Source organism: Balaenoptera physalus (assembly GCF_965194825.1).
Source record: "Balaenoptera physalus genome assembly, chromosome: 1".
In the NCBI taxonomy this organism is placed as follows: Eukaryota; Metazoa; Chordata; class Mammalia; order Artiodactyla; family Balaenopteridae; genus Balaenoptera; species Balaenoptera physalus.
The window spans coordinates 32,631,195-32,651,923 of NC_138882.1; the positions used below are offsets into that span (position 1 = coordinate 32,631,195).

At 41.9% G+C, this 20,729-nt stretch overlaps 1 protein-coding gene across 1 annotated transcript in view; it reads right to left on the bottom strand.

Annotated features, from left to right (window-relative positions):
• Positions 1-19,609, bottom strand: part of IL19 (interleukin 19) — a 31,396-nt gene extending 11,787 nt beyond the window's left edge. The window contains exon 1 of the mRNA XM_082471143.1: positions 1,223-19,609. The gene's annotated coding sequence lies outside the window, so the exon portion shown is untranslated. The remainder of the gene's footprint in view (positions 1-1,222) is intronic.
• Positions 19,610-20,729: the final 1,120 nt, after the last annotated feature.

Consider the following 20,729-nt stretch of genomic DNA (forward strand, 5'->3'; position numbering starts at 1 on the left):
GGGATCTCAACTGGAGATCCAGCAGATTTCCTTACAGCAGACAAAAAGGAACACATTTCTGATCGGATCCCACTGAACCAGTGGTGTTCCTTATGTTTAAAAAGATATTTAATACTGCAAAGGATTAAAAATACACATATTCTAAAGTGCCCAGCACAGTTCCTAGAACAAAAAGTTTATAGTAAATGCTAGATTCCTTTCCCTTGAACCCTCCAACACTGTTGATGGGAATGTAAATTGGTGCAGCAGCTATAGAAAACAGTATGGAGGTTCCTCAAAAAACTAAAAATAGAGTTGCCATATGATCCAGCAATCCCACTCTTGGGCATATATCCAGACAAAACTATAATTCAAAAAGATACATGCACCCCTATGTTCATAGCAGCACTATGCACAATAGCCAAGACACGGAAGCAACCTAAACGTCCATCAACAGATGAATGGATAAAGAAGATGTGGTACATATATACAGTGGAATATTACTCAGCCATAAAAAAGAATGAAATTATGCCATTTGCAGTAACATGTTTTCACCTAGAGATTATCATACTTAGTGAAGTAAGTCAGAAAGAGAAAGACAAATACCATACGATATCACTTACATGTGGAATCTAAAATATGACAAAATTCAACATATCCACGAAAGAGAAACAGACTCACAGACATAGAGAACTGACTTGTGGTTGCCAAGGGGGAAGGGGAGAGGGGAGGGTAGGACTGGGAGTTTGGGATTAGCAAATGCAAACTTATATATAGGATGGATAAACAAGTCCCTACTGTATAGCACAGGCAACCATATTCAATATACTGTGATAAATCATAATGGAAAAGCATATGAAAAAGAATATGTATATGTATAACTGAATCACTTTGCTGTACAGCAGAAATTAACACAACATTGTAAATCAACTATACTTCAATAAAATTTAAAAAATAAAATAAAATAAAAAATAAAATCATCATATTTAAAAAAAAAATAGATTCCTTCCCCTTCCCTTTCTTCCTTCCTCCTTTCCCATTCTCCCTGTTTCTTATTGAGAATAAGGTACTGGAAAGTTCAGCCTCTCTACAGAATACCCCTCCCCATTCTACAAAATGCCCAGCACTTGGGATATCATAGGCCATCCACAGTGACAGCAGGTCACCTCTCTGCAGCTTTAAAGGACGAGGGCTGGGATGGTTGATGAACAAATCCTCTGAGGAAGGACGACACGAGCCTCACCTCCCACGGGGTGCTCCTGGGCTTCTCCTGTGTCTTCACTCTTCGTGTTCCTTGCCACTTGTAAAGGGCTGGTCACTTTTATGCAGGTGGATACAAGGAAATGCTGTCAAGGTTTACTGGGTGTGTCCATGTGGAGGGAGATTGTTTTTCCCCTCATTTCCTTAGCATCTCATTTCCCCAATTGATTTCTTTTTCTTTTCAGATACAGCTGATTAATGATTATTAAGAAATGCCTCTTTCTTCTCTGTCTTGACATGCAGCTTCTAGCAAAAATAAACTCCCCATCTCTATGCAAATGAGAATTTCTTGCAATCCTGTGTCCATACAGAAAAACCCAAGTAGGTCACTTTCCTCAGAGCTGTGGCATGTCACCAATCGTACCCTGCAGGCAAAGTCAGGAAAGCACTCTTCTGACAGCCGTGCCCTGCTGCAGCCAGCCCTGAGACTCTGTGGGTGCCCCAGCTCCTGCACGCTCCATCTGCCTGAGCTACTCAGCACCTAACATGTGCCAGGCAATAGCTTAAATGCTTTACATGCATTATTTTGTTTAACTTCATAGGGAAGGTTTTTTTTTTCGTTCTCAGAAATGCAAGGATTTCTTTGGACATCATCTCTTTCCTCTCCATCTTGTCCCTTGGACAGCCCTTTCATTCTCAATTAATGCAGAGAGAGAAAATGAGACTGGGAGTCAGAGAGGCTTAGCAGTCCATGGCAGAGCCAGGAACAGAGCCTGGAATCCTTGCTCTTGAGCTAGAAGACTCTCTATCTAAATTACTTTTTTACACAATCTCTACACCGCCATGTTCTTCAAGAATCAAGGTTTGGAGAGATGGTGATGAAAAGACAGGGTTTACAAAGTTTCCTCTCCAAACACAAATTCCCAAAACAGAGTTTGTTTTTACCAAACAAAACAACTTGTGGATGGGGTGCAATTACAAGAGACCCCATGGGCTCTTTGGACAACGGGTTGGAACAAATCTGCCCTGCAGCCATACTGGCAAGACAGAGTGGTAGGCAGGGCACTAGCAGGGAAGGAAGAGGGACGGAGAGGACTGAGAACTTTTTATGGGCATAGATGCAATGGAAGGGAGCCACAGGGGCTGGAAGCCTTGTTGTTCAGCATCTTGGACGTAATGAAATAGTACATGTTGAGGGAAAATAGATTGTAGTGGTCACAGTGTAGCTCTGGATTTAAACCCAGGCTCTCCCTCTTCTCTGTGAGACACTAGACAAGCTACTCAAGACCTTTCTGAGGCTCCATAAAATAGGTGAAAATAAACCATGAGGATTTGAATGATCTAATGGACTTGACCCATAGTAAGTACTCTGTAAATATTATTTATTCTGATGCTGTATGCCAGACAGCTGGAAAGAGAGAAGACACCTTTTTAGGACTTAATAAGTGTCTCTTTCCTCCTTCTGGGGAGGAGAGAATGAGCTACTCTTGAGTCCAGAGATCTCTGCCCCCCCACCCCTGCTTCCCTGGGGAGGGAGATGGGCGGTGGGGGGCAGACGCTGTTTTTCTCAGCACTGCCTGAGCTGCCTGGCTCATAGCTCACAGATGGTGGCCCCATATGTGAGAGGACTGCAAAACTGTGCTGACTCACAGCCTGTATTCATCAGCTTGCACTCAAATGGTGTGTTCTGACCCAACTTTCATCTCAGGACAAAGATGTCACATCAGGAAGCTTTCAGAGAAAGGAAAAATATGTTAATGTGCTTATAGCTCCCCTCCAGCATACACTGTATCACAGTGACTGGGACTGTACCTCTGGAGTCAGCCAAGCGTAGGCTGACTGCCTCTGCTCCCTACAGCTGTCAGACCGAAGGCAAGCCAGCTAATCTCTGTGCCTCTGCTTATTCATCGGCAAAATGGTGCTAACTATGCCTAACGAATACTCACCATGTAGGCATGGTGTGTAGATTAAATGATTAAATGTACGTTTTCAGCACAGTGGCTGGCACATAATAAGAGATTAGAAAATAATAAGCTTTTTTATTAATGTTACAGCCCCCCTTTAAGTCCCTAAATTGGGAGGAAGGAGAGACAATAAGAAATGATTTCTCTCCATCCTAAGCCTTGCTACTAACATCTAATGTAAAAAGATAAGCATATGGATTGAGATGGAATGGCGTTCCTCCCAGGATTGCAATCAAACGGTGTATTTGATCCATAGATGTGGGTTATGCCTAGCCTTAGAACTGGGTCTTCTAGAGTCAGCTGACCCACCATTGGGATACCAGAGCTCAAGTTCCCATTTGATAAATGAGAATACAGAGAGATTGAAGGAAAACCAGAGAGCCAGGATGGAGATGCTCTGAGTTTGATGGGTGCTGGACACAGCTCTCTCACACTTTCCAATCCCCTATCCCCACTCACAATCCACTGCACCTCCATGAACCATTCATGATGCTGCCAAGGCAATTTCTTCCCCATTAAGAGTGGAGCTTGCCACTCCTAAGTGCTGAGTCCTGGAGCTCAGACAAAAAGTGAGCCAGGCATTGTGCAACTCCAGAGGGCACCATGCCCATTGCCTTTTATGGGAATGAGGCTCCATGGAGCTGAGCAAAGTGCAGCCCTACTGAGTGACCTGGAGGAAATGGATTAGGTTTATATGCATAATTTCAGTTAGATCTGAGGAACCTATAGTTGTGAGGACTATATGACACTGGAAAATATGATAGAGAAAGAATTTGTAAAAGAAAGAAATACTGATACTGATGGATGGATATTTCATTTGGGAAGTAAATGGGACTTAAAAGCAGAAAGATTATAAATGTTATTCAGTTTTTTGTCTTTTTATTTTTTATTATTTTTTAATTGGAGTATAGTTGATTTACAATGTTGTGTTAGTTTCAAGTGTATAGCACAGTGGTTCAGTTATACATGCAGACATATATATATTCTTTGTCAGATTCTTTTCCCTTATAGGTTATCACAAAATATTGAGTATAGTATAGAAAACAAACTTATGGTTATCAAAGGGGAAAAGGGGGAGGGATAAATTAGGAGTCTGGGATTAACATATACACACTACTGTATATAAAGTATCAATAGATAACCAACAAGGACCTACTGTGTAGCACAGGGAAATATAGCTGGGAATATAAATGTTTAAATGTCTTGCTAAATATATCTGGATTGTAATAATATGTTTTGAATTGTATATAACTTTTACAATAAAGCAAAAAAAAGAGATAAATTTCCCAGTTCTGGCTGTTCCCATTGAGAGTTGCTCTGTAAATAGTTGTAATTTTGGTGTGCCCGTGGGAGAAGGTGAACGCAGGGTCTTCCTACTCCACCTTCTTGGCCAGTCCCCCCGGGGACTTTAAACATGAAATGTTTCTCCTCTATTTGGGGTTTAGAAATGAGAGTCAGAAAAGACAGCAGAGAGCACCGGTTCAACGTTCCCATTAAAGCCGTGAACAAACGGAGACGTGAACCAGCCCTCCCATCACCCAGCAAAGACACGGCATACTGTTCTCCAATCTCCACGTCCTGACTTCCAGCTCAGCACCCTTTCTAACCCCACTCTGCCTTCCCATTTCAGGGCTAGGTGGAGTGGAACAGAACATAAAGCTGTGGGGAACATCAAGCCTGTTTAGCAGGGGGAGGTGATGTAACTCCCCCAAGCCAAGCTGTTCTGACTTGCCTTCACCCAGGAGGTTAATGACCTGAAGAAATTCACTCTGGCTGCCCCTGTGCTGGTGGGGAGGGAAGGACAAACTTGCCTTGGGCACCTGTGCTACATCAACCCGGCCTTTCCTTCTCCGTTTTCACCCCCAGGGCTCTAAGTCACAGCCTGGTGACCTAGAGCCTCAGATCCTGTTTGACACCTTATGTCAATGGGTTCTATGGCTCAAATGCCATGAAACAGCCCCTGTGGAGACTGGCGAGGAAGAGCCAGGGCTGGGTAATGGAAAGAGTCTAAGCACTGCCTCCCTATTCCTCTTCTGGATCACTGACCTGGTCTCATTCTCGACAACCCATCCTCTCCCAGGTGAAAATGAAAACCTAATCTTAGTGTTCTCTAGCCTAAAACTCCCAACATGGTCCCAGGGGCTTCCAGGGTAAAGGAAGCTGCTCCCTGTGGCACTCCAGACCCATCACAACCTGGACCTTGACCACATCTCCAACCTCACCCCTCTTGATGAGCCCCGTACCTGACTACCTCTTCTCACCTAGAAAGCACTCCCTTTGCTCTTCTGCCTTGCAAACGCCTACCCAGCTTGTAAGACTTGGCCCAGTGTGACTTTCTCGTGAAGTCTTTCCCCTCTTCCTTTCCCACTTCCCCCTCCCCTCCACCTTCCTACCCCCACCCTGGTTGAATTTACTCCTGTTTCTTTCATATGACCGCTGAATGGATACAAGATGCCCAGTTAACTTTGAATTTCAGATAAACACATTTTAGTGCTTATCCATTTGAAATTCAAAGTTAACTGGGCATCCTGTATTTTCATTTGTTAAATCTGGCAACTCTCCACCGGACCCTCTACAGACTTCAGCCCCAGCCATGGCCAGACACAGCTTGTATGGGGCCTGTAGCTCATGGGTGGCTCTTTAAGAAAAGGAATTTTAAAACAGAATTTCGAAATTAGGGACAAAAGTGAATAATTAAGAGATATGGGGACATATGTTTCTGTATAGCTGATTCACTTTGTTAAAAAGCAGAAACTAACACACCATTGTAAAGCAATTATACTCCAATAAAGATGTTAAAAAAATTAAAAAAATTAAAAACTGAATAATTATTTAGAATCAGAAATAAATCATGGAAAATTACAAATCTTATAAAGCTGACAAATACCAAAAACACCACAAAATCCGGAAAGATAGCCCAACACTTTTAGAAATCTGACACTTCTTTGTCTGCTTCTTCTATGGCAATGATTTTTAACTGTTATTTTCTATAAAGAGGATTTTTAAAAAGTTAGTCTTTCCTTAAGTATGGTTGTTCAAAAGTGGGTTTTTGTCACTGATAGTTGGCATGCATGAAAGATGCTATAGGTTGGTGCCCTACAAACACAGAAATTCTGATAAATTCTGCTTCACCAGATTCCCATCAGAAAAGAAAAAAGTATGTGATTCATTTCTAATCATATATATTGCATTATTGAGTAAATGTTTCCATTTTTACTAGATTTTAATGAAAACCAGATCTTTGGCTTACAGCCTTAGATGTCTGGTGCCTGGAAGAATTTTCAACACACTTTCTTCTGGCTCCATGCTTCTCTTCCAATATCCACACACTTCCAGTAGTAAAAGTCAGTACAGTGGGTGGAAGGAATATTCCTGGATGCGATTCTTACACCAGGCTGGGTAACAATATCTTAACCACACACAGATGTGATTACAGGACATATAAATACAACTCTCTAAGGGCCAAACACATCTCCAAGTCAACTGCTCCCGACTCAGATCCCCTAGATATTGTGGCCTCTCCAGTGTCACCTGAGGGGAGGCCAGAGTAGAAAAGAACACTGATCTTAACTGATTAAGGTGAATATACCTTCTTTTTGTGAATTTTACAAGAACATGTCATGTGTGAACACATAAACTTCCTTAGCTAGACAGTAAATCCCCTTGACCACAGACCCTAGGACAGTATATTGCATTTATTTGTATTTTCTAATTTAATGTTATTTTTAATTGAGAATTTCCAGGTATGTGACTTTAGAAGGCATGTATATGATGCAAACCTGCAGGCCGTTGCCCAGTCCGCCCTGCCCACCATTCCTATGCCCTGTAGGCAACAGCTTTCAACCTTCAGCTTCCCCTTTGCTATTTAGCTTCATAATTCTAGAGAACACGCAGTTACTGCCATTTCTGAACTCTTCGTTTTAGAAATGAGCTATTGGCTTACTACAACAGAAGATAAAGATTTAGTTTCTTTATAATACCGTACACAAACATGTTCAGTTCCCTTCCCCATCCTGCCAACATAAACATATCATCAGAGCTCCTCTTCCAAGGCAACACATCACTCAATCCAAGTCCACCGAGGGCGGCCAAAGCCGTTGGGAAAAGGCAAAGTCCTGCTCCCTTGTCCTGTGCCTCAACTCGCTCCAGGGAGAATCAGAGGAATGCTATCGGGGCCAAACGTTTCATGTGTCTTTATCATTCTATTATCTGGTGTTACTCATTGTCACAAACTCAAAATTCATAGGCTGAAGGAACAAGGCTGACAGCAATAGCTAACAAGTCGTGAGCACATTGATCAGCCCTGGCACTGTATTAAGCACTTACATGCATTGTCTCTTTTACTCTTCACACCTGCTCCATGAGGTAGGTAATATTTTTGTGTGTGTTGTTTCAGAGAAGGGGGCTAAGACTTAGGCGCTATGAAGAACCTTGCCTGGGGGTACCCAGGGAGTAAGCAGCAGAGCTGGATGTAATCTAGGCAACCTGACTCTAGCACCTTCATCCTTAACCACTTCAATCTACCAGACAGGAAGGAACTGGTCCAGCCTTCTCACTTACAGAGGAGGAAAGGGCTGACGCTCAGAGAGAAGATGTGTCTTGCCCAAAGCCGAGTAGTCATGGAGTAGGGACAGGAACCCACATCCCCAAACTCTCAGTCCAGTTCTCTTTTCATTCATATGCCCTTTGTTGCCTCTTCTGATTTCAAGCCTTCCTCCTACAGAAATAGAGACACCTCTTCTCTCGAAGCTAAGGAAAAGCAGAGCAACAAATGGTATAGAGTCTCGCTTGAGAGCGCCCTTCCCAACCAACAAATCCAGGCATGTCAGCAGAAACCGTAATTCTGTGGAAACTGGATGTTGTTTTCCCCTTACTGGTAAAATGATCTATGTCAGTTGAAAAGAGCTGCTCCCTTGGGCACTGGGAGCCAAGGAGTTCCTGAGGAGAGCTTCACCTCAGGACACCTGGGAGGAGGAGGGCGTTGGGCTGGAGGCTGTTGGTTTGCTGCACAGGTATATTAAGTGGGCAGCAGAAAGAAGGCTAATGGATCTGAAATACTTGTGGCGTCAGAGCAGGTCGGGCAGGAGAACCGCATCTTGCTTTCACATTGTTTCCTGGAGGAAACCCCAACCAGCAGAACTCTGCCATGGTATCATCCTAGCTCTTAGGATTCTGTCCATTCAGAAAGCCAGAGGCTTTGTTTACATTTCCTTTCCTAGAGGATTTTCTCCCCTAGTTTGGCTAAACCTCCATCATATTTCAGATACAGATTCATTCAATCTGGCATGCTGAGTGGGAGCCAGCTGTGGCTTCTCTCAGAAGTAAGCTAGGATTTTCAGCTTAAGGCCCAAACTTAAAGCAAGACGCAATTCCTCCAGGAATTTCTCTCACCATCCTCCCTGCACTCTTTCCCCTTGGTCTCCCCTTAGCACTTGGGGATTTATGTGCTCTGGTCACTTTCACATTAGGTTGGTTGAGCCATCCTGAAATCTCTCTCCCAAAAGACTTGAAACTTCAGAAGGACTGAGACGGTATCTCCCCATCAGAGAATGTGTTCAAGTTAGCGACCAGATGGCTCTTTTTAATTTGAGAAACTGAAGTCAAGTTCTTGCTTGGATATAAACTCCATGATGGCAGTGATCTCCTCTGTCTTGTTTACTAGTTTACCTCCAAAATGTAGCATGTAGTAGGCACTCCATAAACGTTTCTTGAATGAATGAGAGGGAATGGGACCTCCCAAAGACAGAGACATTTGCATGGTTCTTTGGTGTTTCCCCACACCCACCCGCATGGGGTTTTGGTAAGTTCAACATGAACAGCTTGCCTGCTAGACTGGGAGCCTGGTGGGAAGGGGCCTGTGGATTCGTACCACAGAAATACTATTTTTCTGGGTCCCTTAAGTGAAGCGCTTCCATAAAAAAATCAGAGAAGCCAGGCCCAAAGTGTTTGCATGCTTCTCTCTCAGCGTCCAAAACAACCAGACCCCAGGAAGGATTGGAGGCAGGCAACCCTGGCTATTGAAGAGTTGAACTATGTAGGCCTTTTTTCTTTCGGTGTGTGCATCGATGCTGAGAAATTAAATAAAATGTGGTAACAGAAGAAAAAATTCTGGACATGACATTTTATAGACAGTGAAGAATTTCCAAATAGAAAGAGAGAAAAAATTCAATTTCACCAGCTGTGTCAAAGTAAAATTAATCATTTTTGCCTTGTGCACTTGAAACACAGTAACACTTAAGCACATTTTAAGTACCAGAATAACTTGCCATCCTTAAAGCTTTTCTTGGAACAAAGTCAATCTTTAAACACAGAAAAAAGTTAATCATGCACAAACTATAGATCCAAGATGTCTAATTCATTCCTTTGAGAAACTGGTGAAATATATGCGATGTCCCCTGCCAAGATACACATACACACAAACTTTTCCTCTGATGCCCATCTACAGACCTTCAGGAGTCCGTGAACTCTAAATTTAAAACCTTAAAAGACTTGGATTTGGGTCTAGTTTTGACACTTGCTGGCTGTGTAACTTTGGACAGGACAACCTCTCTGTACCTCAGTTTTCTCATCTGGAGAAATGGGGGTGATACTTTCTACCCTGCCTACCTGCATTACAAATCATATGCTGTATGCATGTGTAAGGGATGATGAGCACACAGGGAGGGACGCCCATCTAGAAAGGAAGAAGTGCCTTTTCTCTCTACCTATTTACCTAAGAGCAGGTTACAATCTACTCAGTGATGGAAGTCACAGAAAGAGAAACTGATCTGACGCTAGAAGGGAGCTGCCCACCCAGTCTTTCTCTTGGGTTTGTTCATGATAGTCTTGCCTGTAGAAGGATCTTCCCATGGCTGGGGGCTGGGGCCATTTCTTCCTTAGGAAGAAGCAGGGGAGAATAACTTTGGGCTCTTCTTAGCTCTACAGCCTCCACCGCGCTTGGCAAAGCCAATGTTGCTGACTTATGGGATGAGCCCTGGACTTAGGGTGACCAATCATCCCAGTTTGCCTGGGACAGAGGAGTTGCCTGGGACACAGGACCTTCAGTCTTAAAGACAGAAAATCCTGGGCAAACCGAGACAAGTTGGTTACCACGAGTTGGACTGAGAAAGAAGAGCTGGATCTGAGCTCTGGTTCTGCCGCTTACTAGCCTTGTGACATTGGGTAAGATCTGGCTGTCTTTGAACAGCCTCAGTTTTCTCATCGGTAACATGGGGCAAATGAGGACTGACAATATGATATATAGGACAGGAAACTCAGTAAGTGCTTTTTAATCTGAAAATGCAAGCAACAGGAACATAACTCACTATGCTTTCCTCTTCTCCATCAATAATCCTCCCATTCACAAATAGCATCTGTCCATCATTCCATGCTCTCCAAAGCATTTCCACATTCAGTATCGCTTTGTACTCAAAACTCCGTGTAAGTAGAGAGATGTCCTCATCTCCTTTTTGCAGATGGGGACCCTGAGGCTCAGTGACTAGAGGATCACGCAACCAGGTAGAGTTGGAAATCCAACCTAAGCACCTTGGCTCTTAGTCCAGGCCTCTTTCTTCAAGACCACTTTCCTCCCCTCCTCCATGGAGCAGCTGCTAGCCCTTTCCCCAACCTGGGGGCCCCAGGCCTCTGGAGGCAAATACTCCATTGATATTAAGAGGCGGTGCCAGGGTGAGCCCCGGGAAGACGTTTCACCCCTCACCACACACACTCATGATCACTTCTTGGCACCACAAGACTTCAGGACTGAGAATGTTCTTTCCCTCTGAAAACATGGAAATCCTATTAGAGCTCAAACTTGCTTCAGTCGTATCCTTCTCAAGAAAAGAAAAGCAGGAACCTCATCCCCGTGGCTTTGTGCTTTGAGAATTCCCTGGGCAGGAATCAAGCTGTAAGACCCCGCCCTCCCCAAGGGGCCTTGGAGGGCTGAGAAGGCTGATGGGAAGGAGAACAGAAACACAAGCCATCCCTGCATCACCTTCCCATTCTTATCCTGCTCTCACCTCTCCGTTCCAGACAATGCAGAATGTTTGCTTAATAGAATTTTCTCTTTTTTAACCATTGGAAAAGTCATCCTTGTTTTGGTACAGAAAAATTGTAGAGACCACAGAGAAATAGAAGAAAAGGAAAATGGTCACTCGTAGTCATTCTATCCAAGAATAACCTTGGTGCCTTCTTTAAATTGGGCTCACTAGAGAACAATGCTCGGGGGGTACACACAGCCTAGGTAACCCTAGGCCCTAACCCCCACAAGGACCCTAACTCCAGTTCATCTTAGTCACTGATACATTCACTCACCAAATGCTCACTGGGCTCTTACAACTTGCCAGGCACTGTGCTCGGTTCTGGGGATACGATGGTGGACAACACAAACAGTTCTGCCCCCACGGGCCTCGGAGGAGTAGGGAAGACAGGCCATCAACCAGCCATGGTCACTACATCACCCTTACCATTCAAGAGCTGGCCTCTGTGCTAAACTCTTCCAATGTGTTATTTCATTTCATCTTACAACCCTGTGAAAAGGCCCCATATTCAGCCACATTACAGATTGAGAAAATTTAGGTAAAAAGAGCTTGAATGCTTGGACAAGGCCATAGAGCTAGTAAGGGAGGACATGGGGTCTGGACCACAGAATCTGACTCTGGGGTGGGGCAAGGGTTATAACAGTACTGCCCTGTGGGAAGCTGTACGGGGGCCTAACCTGGTCCACAGGTCAAGGAATGCCTCCTGACGGAAGTGAGATTTAATTGGAAACATGGTGGAGGAGCACCAGAAAAAATTGATGGAAGAAATGGAGGAAATCCATCCTTTCCTCCAGATCATCCACGAGACTCCAGTGTTCTCCCCCAGGAGTCCTGCCCTATCTTCACCCCAAGCTGTGGCTCTTCAAGGGCCTCGCATCTGCCATCCTTACATGTCTTGCTTTTCAGCCCTTCTGTCCTGAGTGTTCCCCATGAGTCCTCCTCAGTGCCCCACTGCTCTCAAGCCTCTTCCCAGGGACCCTGCCCTGTCTCCTCCTTTCAGGGGAATCTTGGAAATTTCCCTTCTCCCCTCCCCCCAAAATTTTCAAGTTTACCCAGAACCCCAGTTTTCCCAGCACCAATTATTAATCACAGTTCTGGCTAAAACTGCCATGCTCAAGTTCCCCCAAATTCCAGGCAGGGTAGGGAAGGGACATGATGAGGAAAAATCTGGGACTTTTCAGCTTCCAGCCACCCCAGAAAGGCAGGGCAAGAGCAAGGCCTGAGGGAACTTGAAGAGCCTGGGCACCTCCCCCAAATTAAGGTGCAGACCAAGCCTTCTCCCCAAGTGCAATTAGCTTTCATTCCCATGGGTGCACTTTCCTGCTAGCTTCCCCCAAAGGACCCCAGGTTCCCAGGGCAAAGGGGAGGTGGATGAGGATCACAAGGTGGCAAATACCAGAGGAGCCCATCACTCACTTCCTCCTTCCTGCCTCTCCTTATCTCTGCCAGGCCTGGGGGAGCTCAGAAACGCCTGGCAAGTGGCAATACCTGTATCCACCTGTTGTAACAGAAGTCAATAGGGGAGAAGTGACAGCGCAGAAGCAGGGACTAAGCTCTTGCCAAAGGAAGACACACCCAGACTCTGTTAGCCCTGAACATACTTCCTCTTTCACAGGACTCCTCTTTCGGGAATTCTAGCCTCCGGGAACTCCCATAGCCTGGGGGGAGGAGGAGCAGCTGGGAGGGGGCCAGTGGTGTCATCCAAGGTCCTGTTCACGGGAAAAGACTGATGTGAGAGCAAAAAGAACTTCTGACAAGGACAGCTCTCCCTCTGAAAGCTGAAGAGGTCATCATGGTTGTTGCAGTAGCAGTAGTAACAGCAGCAGCAAACACCAAGTGTGAGGCAACTGCTCTAAAAGGCTTTATATACTTGAACTCATTTAATCTTGGGTCCAGGAGAACCTGCTTCACTGAGGCCCTTTACAGGTGCTGGGTCCTGTTGCTAATCTGGTATTCTGACAGCATCATTTTAACTTACAAAATCTGCTTTCTTATCATATCATTCATTGATTCAACATACTGAGCTGGGAAATATCTACTATAGCCCACTGTTGACAAAAATATCAAGAAACAATCTATAATAGGAAGAGAAAAGTGTTTTATTTGAGGCAAACTGAGTACTATGGCCTGGAAGACAGCCTCTCAGATAACTCTGAGGAACTGCTCTGGAGAAGCCTGGTTTTTAGCAGTTTTATATCTTGTCAGAACAAAGAACATCAAACAAGTCATGGATACATTCCTTCAAGGTATCAAAAAAACAGATCGGCACATACACAGCAAGTCAGTATGGACTTGGCACCTGGGAAGGGAGTCTTTCTGTTAAAGGAGTACCAGCATTGGCATACCAGGAAGGGAGGCATTTAGTCTTTATTATTTTATTTATTTATTTATTTATTTATTTATTTATTTATTTATTTATTTATTTAACTCTATTTGCTTTATTGTTTGCTGTTTCTCTTCCATATACATCTAGATCGACATGTATTCACACACACACACACAAATAATATATACACATAACATTTTTCTGAATGATTCAAGAGTAAGTTACTTGCATAAAGCCCTTCACCCCCAAATATTTCAGTGAGCATTTCCTCTAAATAATAATATTCTCTTACATTTATACAGTAGAGTTTTCAACTTAAGGAAATTTAATATTGATACAATATTTTTATCCAAGTAAACAACCATATGCCAATTTTTTTAGTTGACCTAATAATTTCCTATGTAGCATTAATTCTTTTTTTTTTTGAATTTCTGAATTTTATTTTATTTATTTTTTATACAGCAGGTTCTTATTAGTTATCCATTTTATACATATTAGTGTATATATGTCAATCCCAATATCCCAATTCATCACACCACCACCACCACCCCTGCCACTTTCCCCCCTTGGTGTCCATACATTTGTTCTCTACATCTGTGTCTCTATTTCTGCCTTGCAAACCCGTTCATCTGTACCATTTTTCTAGATTCCACATAAATGTGTTAATATACAATATTTGTTTTTCTCTTTCTGACTTACTTCACTCTGTATGACAGTCTCTAGATTCATCCACGTCTCTACAAATGACCCAGTTTCATTCCTTTTTATGGCTGAGTAATATTCCATTGTATATATATACCACATCTCCTTTATCCATTTGTCTGACGATGGGCATTTCAGTTGCTTCCATGACCTGGCTATTATAAATAATGCTGCAATGAACATTGGGGTGCATGTGTCTTTTTGAATTATGGTTTTCTCTGGGTATATGCCCAGAACTGGGATTGCTGGGTCATATGGTAATTCTATTTTTAGTTTTTTAAGGAACCTCCATACTGTTCTCCATAGTGGCTGTATCAGTTTGCATTCCCACCAACAGTGCAAGAGGGTTCCCTTTTCTCCACACCCTTTCCAGCATCTGTTGTTTGTAGATTTTCTGATGATGCCCATTCTAACTGGTGTGAGGTGATACCTCATTGTAGTTTTGATTTGCATTTCTCTAATAATTAGTGATGTTGAGCAACTTTTCATGTGCCTCTTGGCCATCTGTATGTCTTCTTTGGAGAAATGTCTATTTAGGTCTTCTGCCCATTTTTGGATTGGGTTGTTTGTTTTTTTAATATTGAGCTGCATGAGCTGTTTATATATTTTGGAGATTAATCCTTTGTCTGTTAATTCGTTTGCAAATATTTTCTCCCATTCTGAGGGTTTTCTTTTCGTCTTGTTTATGATTTCCTTGCTTTGCAAAAGCTTTTTAGTTTCACTAGGTCCCATTTGTTTATTTTTGTTTTTATTTCCGTTACTCTAGGAGGTGGATCAAAAAAGACCTTGCTGTGATTTATGTCAAAGAGTGTTCTTCCTATGTTTTCCTCTAAGAGTTTTATAGTGTCTGGTCTTACATTTAGGTCTCTAATCCATTTTGAGTTTATTTTTGTGTATGGCATTAGGGAGTGTTCTAATTTCATTCTTTTACATGTAGCTGTCCAGTTTTTCCAGCACCACTTATTGAAGAGACTGTCTTTTCTCCTTTGTATATCCTTGCCTCCTTTGTCAAAGATTAGTTGACCATAGGTGTGGGGGTTTATTTCTGGACTTTCTATCCTGTTCCATTGATCTATATTTCTGTTTTTGTGCCAGTACCATATTGTCTTGATTACTGTAGCTTTGTAGTATAGTCTGAAGTCAGGGAGTCTGATTCCTCAAGCTCCGATTTTTTCCCTCAAGACTGCTTTGGCTATTCGGGGTCTTTTGTGTCTCCCTACAAATTTTAAGATTTTTTTGTTCTAGTTCTGTAAAAAATGCCATTGGTAATTTGATAAGTATTGCATTGAATCTGTAGATTGCTTTGGGTAGTATAGTCATTTTCACAATATTGATTCTTCTAATCCAAGAACATGGTATGTCTCTCCATCTGTTGGTATCATCTTTGATTTCTTTCACCAGTGTCTTATAGATTTCTGCATACAGGTCTTTTGTCTCCCTAGGTAGGTTTATTCCTAGGTATTTTGTTCTTTTTGTTGCAGTGGTAAATGGGAGTGTTTCCTTAGTTTCTCTTTCAGATTTTTCATCATTAGTATATAGGAATGCAAGAGATTTCTGTGCATTAATTTTGTATCCTGCAACTTTACCAAATTCATTGATTAGCTCTAGTAGTTATCTGGTGGCATCTTTAGGATTCTCTATGTAGAGTATCATGTCATCTGCAAACAGTGACAGTTTTACTTCTTCTTTTCTGATTTGTATTCCTTTTATTTCTTTTTCTTCTCTGATTGTCATGGCTAGGACTTCCAAAACTATGTTGAATAATAGTGGTGAGACTGGACATCCTTGTCTTGTTCCTGATCTTAGAGGAAATGCTTTCAGTTTTTCACCATTGAGAATGATGTTGGCTGTGGGTTTGTCATATATGGCCTTTATTATGTTGAGGTAGGTTCCCTCTATGCCCACTTTCTGGAGAGTTCTTATCATAAATGTGTGTTGAATTTTGTCAAAAGCTTTTTCTGCATCTATTGCAATGATCATATGGTTTTTCTTCTTCAATTTGTTAATATGGTGTATTACATTGATTGATTTGCATATACTGAAGAATCCTTGCATCCCTGGGATAAATCCCACTTGATCATGCTGTATGATCCTTTTAATGTGTTGTTGGATTCTGTTTGCTAGTATTTTGTTGAGGATTTTTGCATCTATATTCATCAGTGATATTGGTCTGTAATTTTCTTTTTTTGTAGTATCTTTGTCTGGTTTTGGTATCAGGGTGATGGTGGCCTCATAGAATGAGTTTGGGAGTGTTCCTTCCTCTGCAATTTTTTGGAAGAGTTTGAGAAGGATGGGTGTTAGCTCTTCTCTAAATGTTTGATAGAATTCACCTGTGAAGCTGTTTGGTCCTGGACTTTTGTTTGTTGGAAGATTTTTAATCACAGTTTCAATTTCATTACTTGTGATTGGTCTGTTCATATTTTCTATTTCTTCCTGGTTCAGTCTTGGAAGGTTATACCTTTCTAAGAATTTGTCCATTTCTTCCAGGTTGTCCATTTTATTGGCATAGAGTTGCTTGTAGTAGTCTCTTAGGATGCTTTGTATTTCTGCGGTGTCTGTTGTAACGTCTCCTTTTTCATTTCTAATTTTATTGATTTGAGTCCTCTCCTCTTTTTCTTGATGAGCCTGGCTAATGGTTTATCAATTTTGTTTATCTTCTCAAAGAACCAGCTTTTAGTTTTATTGATCTTTGCTATTGTTTTCTTTTTTTCTATTTCATTCATTTCTGCTCTGATCTTGACGACTTCTTTCCTTCTGCTAAGTTTGGGTTTTGTTTATTCTTCTTTCTCTAGTTCCTTTATGTGTAAGGTTAGATTGTTTATTTGAGATGTTTCCTGTTTCTTGAGGTAGGCTTGTATTGCTATAAACTTCCCTCTTAGAACTGCTTTTCTGCATCCCGTAGGTTTTGGATCATCGTGTTTTCATTGTCATTTGTCTCTAGGTATTTTTTGATTTCCTCTTTCATTTCTTCAGTAATCTCTTGGTTATTTAGTAAATTATTGTTCAGCCTCCATGTGTCTGTGTTTTTTGCGTTTTTTTCCCTGTAATTGATTTCTAATCTCATAGCGTTGTGGTCAGAAAAGATGCTTGATATGATTTCAATTTTCTTAACTTTACTGAGGTTTGATTTGTGACCCAAGATGTGATCTATCCTGGAGAATGTTCCATGCACAGTTGAGAAGAAAGTGTAATCTATTGTTTTGGGGTGGAATGTCCTATAAATATCAATTAAATCTATCTGGTCTATTGTGTCCTTTAAAGCTTGTGTTTCCTTATTAATTTTCTGTTTGGATGATCTGTCCATTGGTGTAAGTGAGGTGTTAAAGTCCTCCACTATTATTGTGTTACTGTTGATTTCCTCTTTTATAGCTGTTAGTAGTTGCCTTATGTATTGAGGTGCTCCTATGTTGGGTGCATATATATTTATAATTGTTCTATCCTCTTCTTGGATTGATCCCTGGATCATTATGTAGTGTCCTTCCTTGTCTCTTGTAACATTCTTTGTTTTAAAATCTATTTTATCTGATATGAGTATTGCTACTCCAGCTTACTTTTGATTTCCATTTGCATGGAATATCTTTTTCCATCCCCTAACTTTCAGTCTGTATGTGTCCCTAGGTCTGAAGTGGGTCTCTTGTAGACAGCATATATATGGGTCTTGTTTTTGTATCCCTTCAGCGAGCCTGTGTCTTTTGGTTGGAGCATTGAATCCATTCATGTTTAAGGTAATTATTGATATGTATGTTCCTATTCCCATTTTTCTTAATTGTTTTGGGTTTGTTTCTGTAGGTCCTTTTCTTTTCTTGTGTTTCCCACGTACAGAAGTTCCTTTAGCATTTGTTGTAGAGCTGGTTTGGTGGTGCTGAATTCTCTTAGCTTTTGTTTGTCTGTAAAGCTTTCGATTTCTCTATCGGATCTGAATGAGATCCTTGCTGGGGAGAGTTATCTTGGTTGTAGATTCTTCCCTTTCATCACTTTAAATATGTCATGTCACTCCCTTCTGGCTTGGAGAGTTTCTGCTGAGAAATCAGCTGTTAACCTTATGGGAGTTCCCTTGTCTGTTATTTGTTGTTTTGCCCTTGCTGCTTTCAATAATTTTTCTTTGTCTTTAATTTTTGCCAATTTGATTACTATGTGTCTCAGCATGTTTCTCCTTGGTTTTATCCTGTATGGGACTCTCTGCGTTTCCTGGACTTCAGTGGCTATTTCCTTCTCCGTTTTAGGGAAGTTTTCGACTATAATCTTTTCAAATATTTTCTCAGGTCCTTTCTCTCTCTCTTCTCCTTCTGGGACCCCTATAATGTGAATGTTGTTGCGTTTAATGTTGTCCCAGAGGTTGCTTAGGCTGTCTTCATTTCTTTTCATTCTTTTTTCTTTATTCTGTTCCACAGCAGTGAATTCCACCATTCTGTCTTCCAGGTCACTTATCTGTTCTTCTGCCTCAGTTATTTTGCTATTGATTCATTCTAGTGTATTTTTCATTTCAGTTATTGTATTGTTCATCTCTGTTTGTTTGTTCTTTACTTCTTCTAGGTCTTTGTTAAACATTTCTTGCATCTTCTTGATCTTTGCCTCCATTCTTTTTCCGAGGTCCTGGATCATCTTCACTATCACTATTCTGAATTCTTTTTCTGGAAGGTTGCCTATCTCCACTTCATTTAGTTGTTTTTCTGGGTTTTTATATTGTTTCTTCATCTGGTACATAGCCCTCTGCCTTTTCATCTTGTCTATCTTTCTGTGAATGTGGCTTTTTCTCCAGGTTCCCTAATACGGTGCCTCCATGGAAGAAGATGATGCCTCGCCGGTGGCTGCGGGAGTCCACCTTGTGCTTGAAGAGCCTCACGGGTATGGTCCCAAAATGCATGTTGGTTACCACAAGCCCAGGGTCCTTCTTGATTCTCACGCTGTTGTGCAAAAACTGAATAAATCTGGGCATGTGGCAAATCCCCAGTTTCTCAAGTATATTCCCCTCACAGTTCTAGAGGTCAGAAGTCCACCCTCAGTCTCATTGGGCTAAAACCAAGGTGTCAGCAAGGCTGCGTTCTTTCTGGATGCTCTAGGGCAGAATCTGTTTCCTTGCCACCTTCTAGAGACCACCACATTCCTTGTCTCATAGCCTTGAAACCGAGCAGGGCCCTGTGTTAATCTTTATTTTTAGCGTGGACATTCTTTACTTCTGCTCAATGTGTCCTCTTCTTTAATAATTAAAGCAGATGTACAAGTTATGTTTGATAGACCACAAACAGGCTGTTCTAGTTAGGATAAAGTTCAAGTTAACTCAAGTACAAGTCAGAATGACTTCCCCATACCTCAACATATGAAAATTTATTTTATCATCACACACTGGCAATATAAAAAGACGGCAGTTCCTTCCTGTAAAGAGCTAAGGGTCTAGTGGGACAGACAGGCAAATAAAAGGACAATCAATCACAGAAGGATAAGTGCCTTGAAAGGGGAACATATGTGCTGTGGGAACACAGTGGAGAGGTACTTAATGCAAATCGAAGTGTATGGGGTAAAGGATATCAGAGAAGGCTTTCAGGTGAAAGTGACCCCTTAGCTGAGTCTTCAAGGATGCGTAGCAGTTAGTCAAGGAAAGGGAAAGAAAGGAATGCTAGATGGAGGCCTAGAGATGGCTGAGGATGGCAAGTACTGGGAAATACATGTTGGTCAACATGGGCAGAGTTTGAAAGCAGGGTGGGAAGGAGGGTTGCAGGAAGGCATGAGGCAAGATCACTAGATCCTCACAGTTTATACTTAATGAGCTTGTGTCAGAGGAACCTCATTGCACCAGTCTCCCCCTGTCCTTCAAGTCATCCCAGCTGATGCCACATAGAATAAAGGCTATTCTCACCAAGCATGCCCAAATTTCATATTCATGAGCAAATAAATGATTGTTATTGTTTAAAGTCACTGTTTTGAGATGGTTTGTTTTGGGCAACAGATGATCAAAACAATCACTTTAAAGGTGGGGACACCCAAGGAGGAAAAGGAGGGCTAAGTGGAAAATGAGAAGCATCATCACTAGGTATCGGTATCTTGATCCTCCCAGGCCCCATGTTTGGTTAGAAGCATACATTGTTTGCTAACATCTAGAAGCAATTATATCAGCCAGTAAACATTAGTATATAATTTTAGATGGTGCTAAAGGGCCTTTAGGCTCCAAGTACAGAGCACATCCCCAGAATCTGGATATATGGACAAGAATGGGGTAGGATGCTAGTAGCTCAAAGGCTACAGACTGATAAAGTGATGTCAACCTAAATGGGGTATTCTAATAGCTGGCCATGGACCTCCACCCTTTCCCTTATCCTGTCAATGATTTTTATCAATCACTTGGTTGAATACAGTTTAGGAGACCATGCTTATCAAAGTTGCTAAAGACATGAAACTTGGAAGGCTAGTGGGCATATGAAGTGACAGAATGAGGATCCTAAGATATTTTGCCTATCTGGAGGGACAATATAAGGCTCCATGTTTGAATCTAAAAAGAAACTTTCACAAGTATAGAATTTAAAAGGTGTGGCCTAACCATAGGAT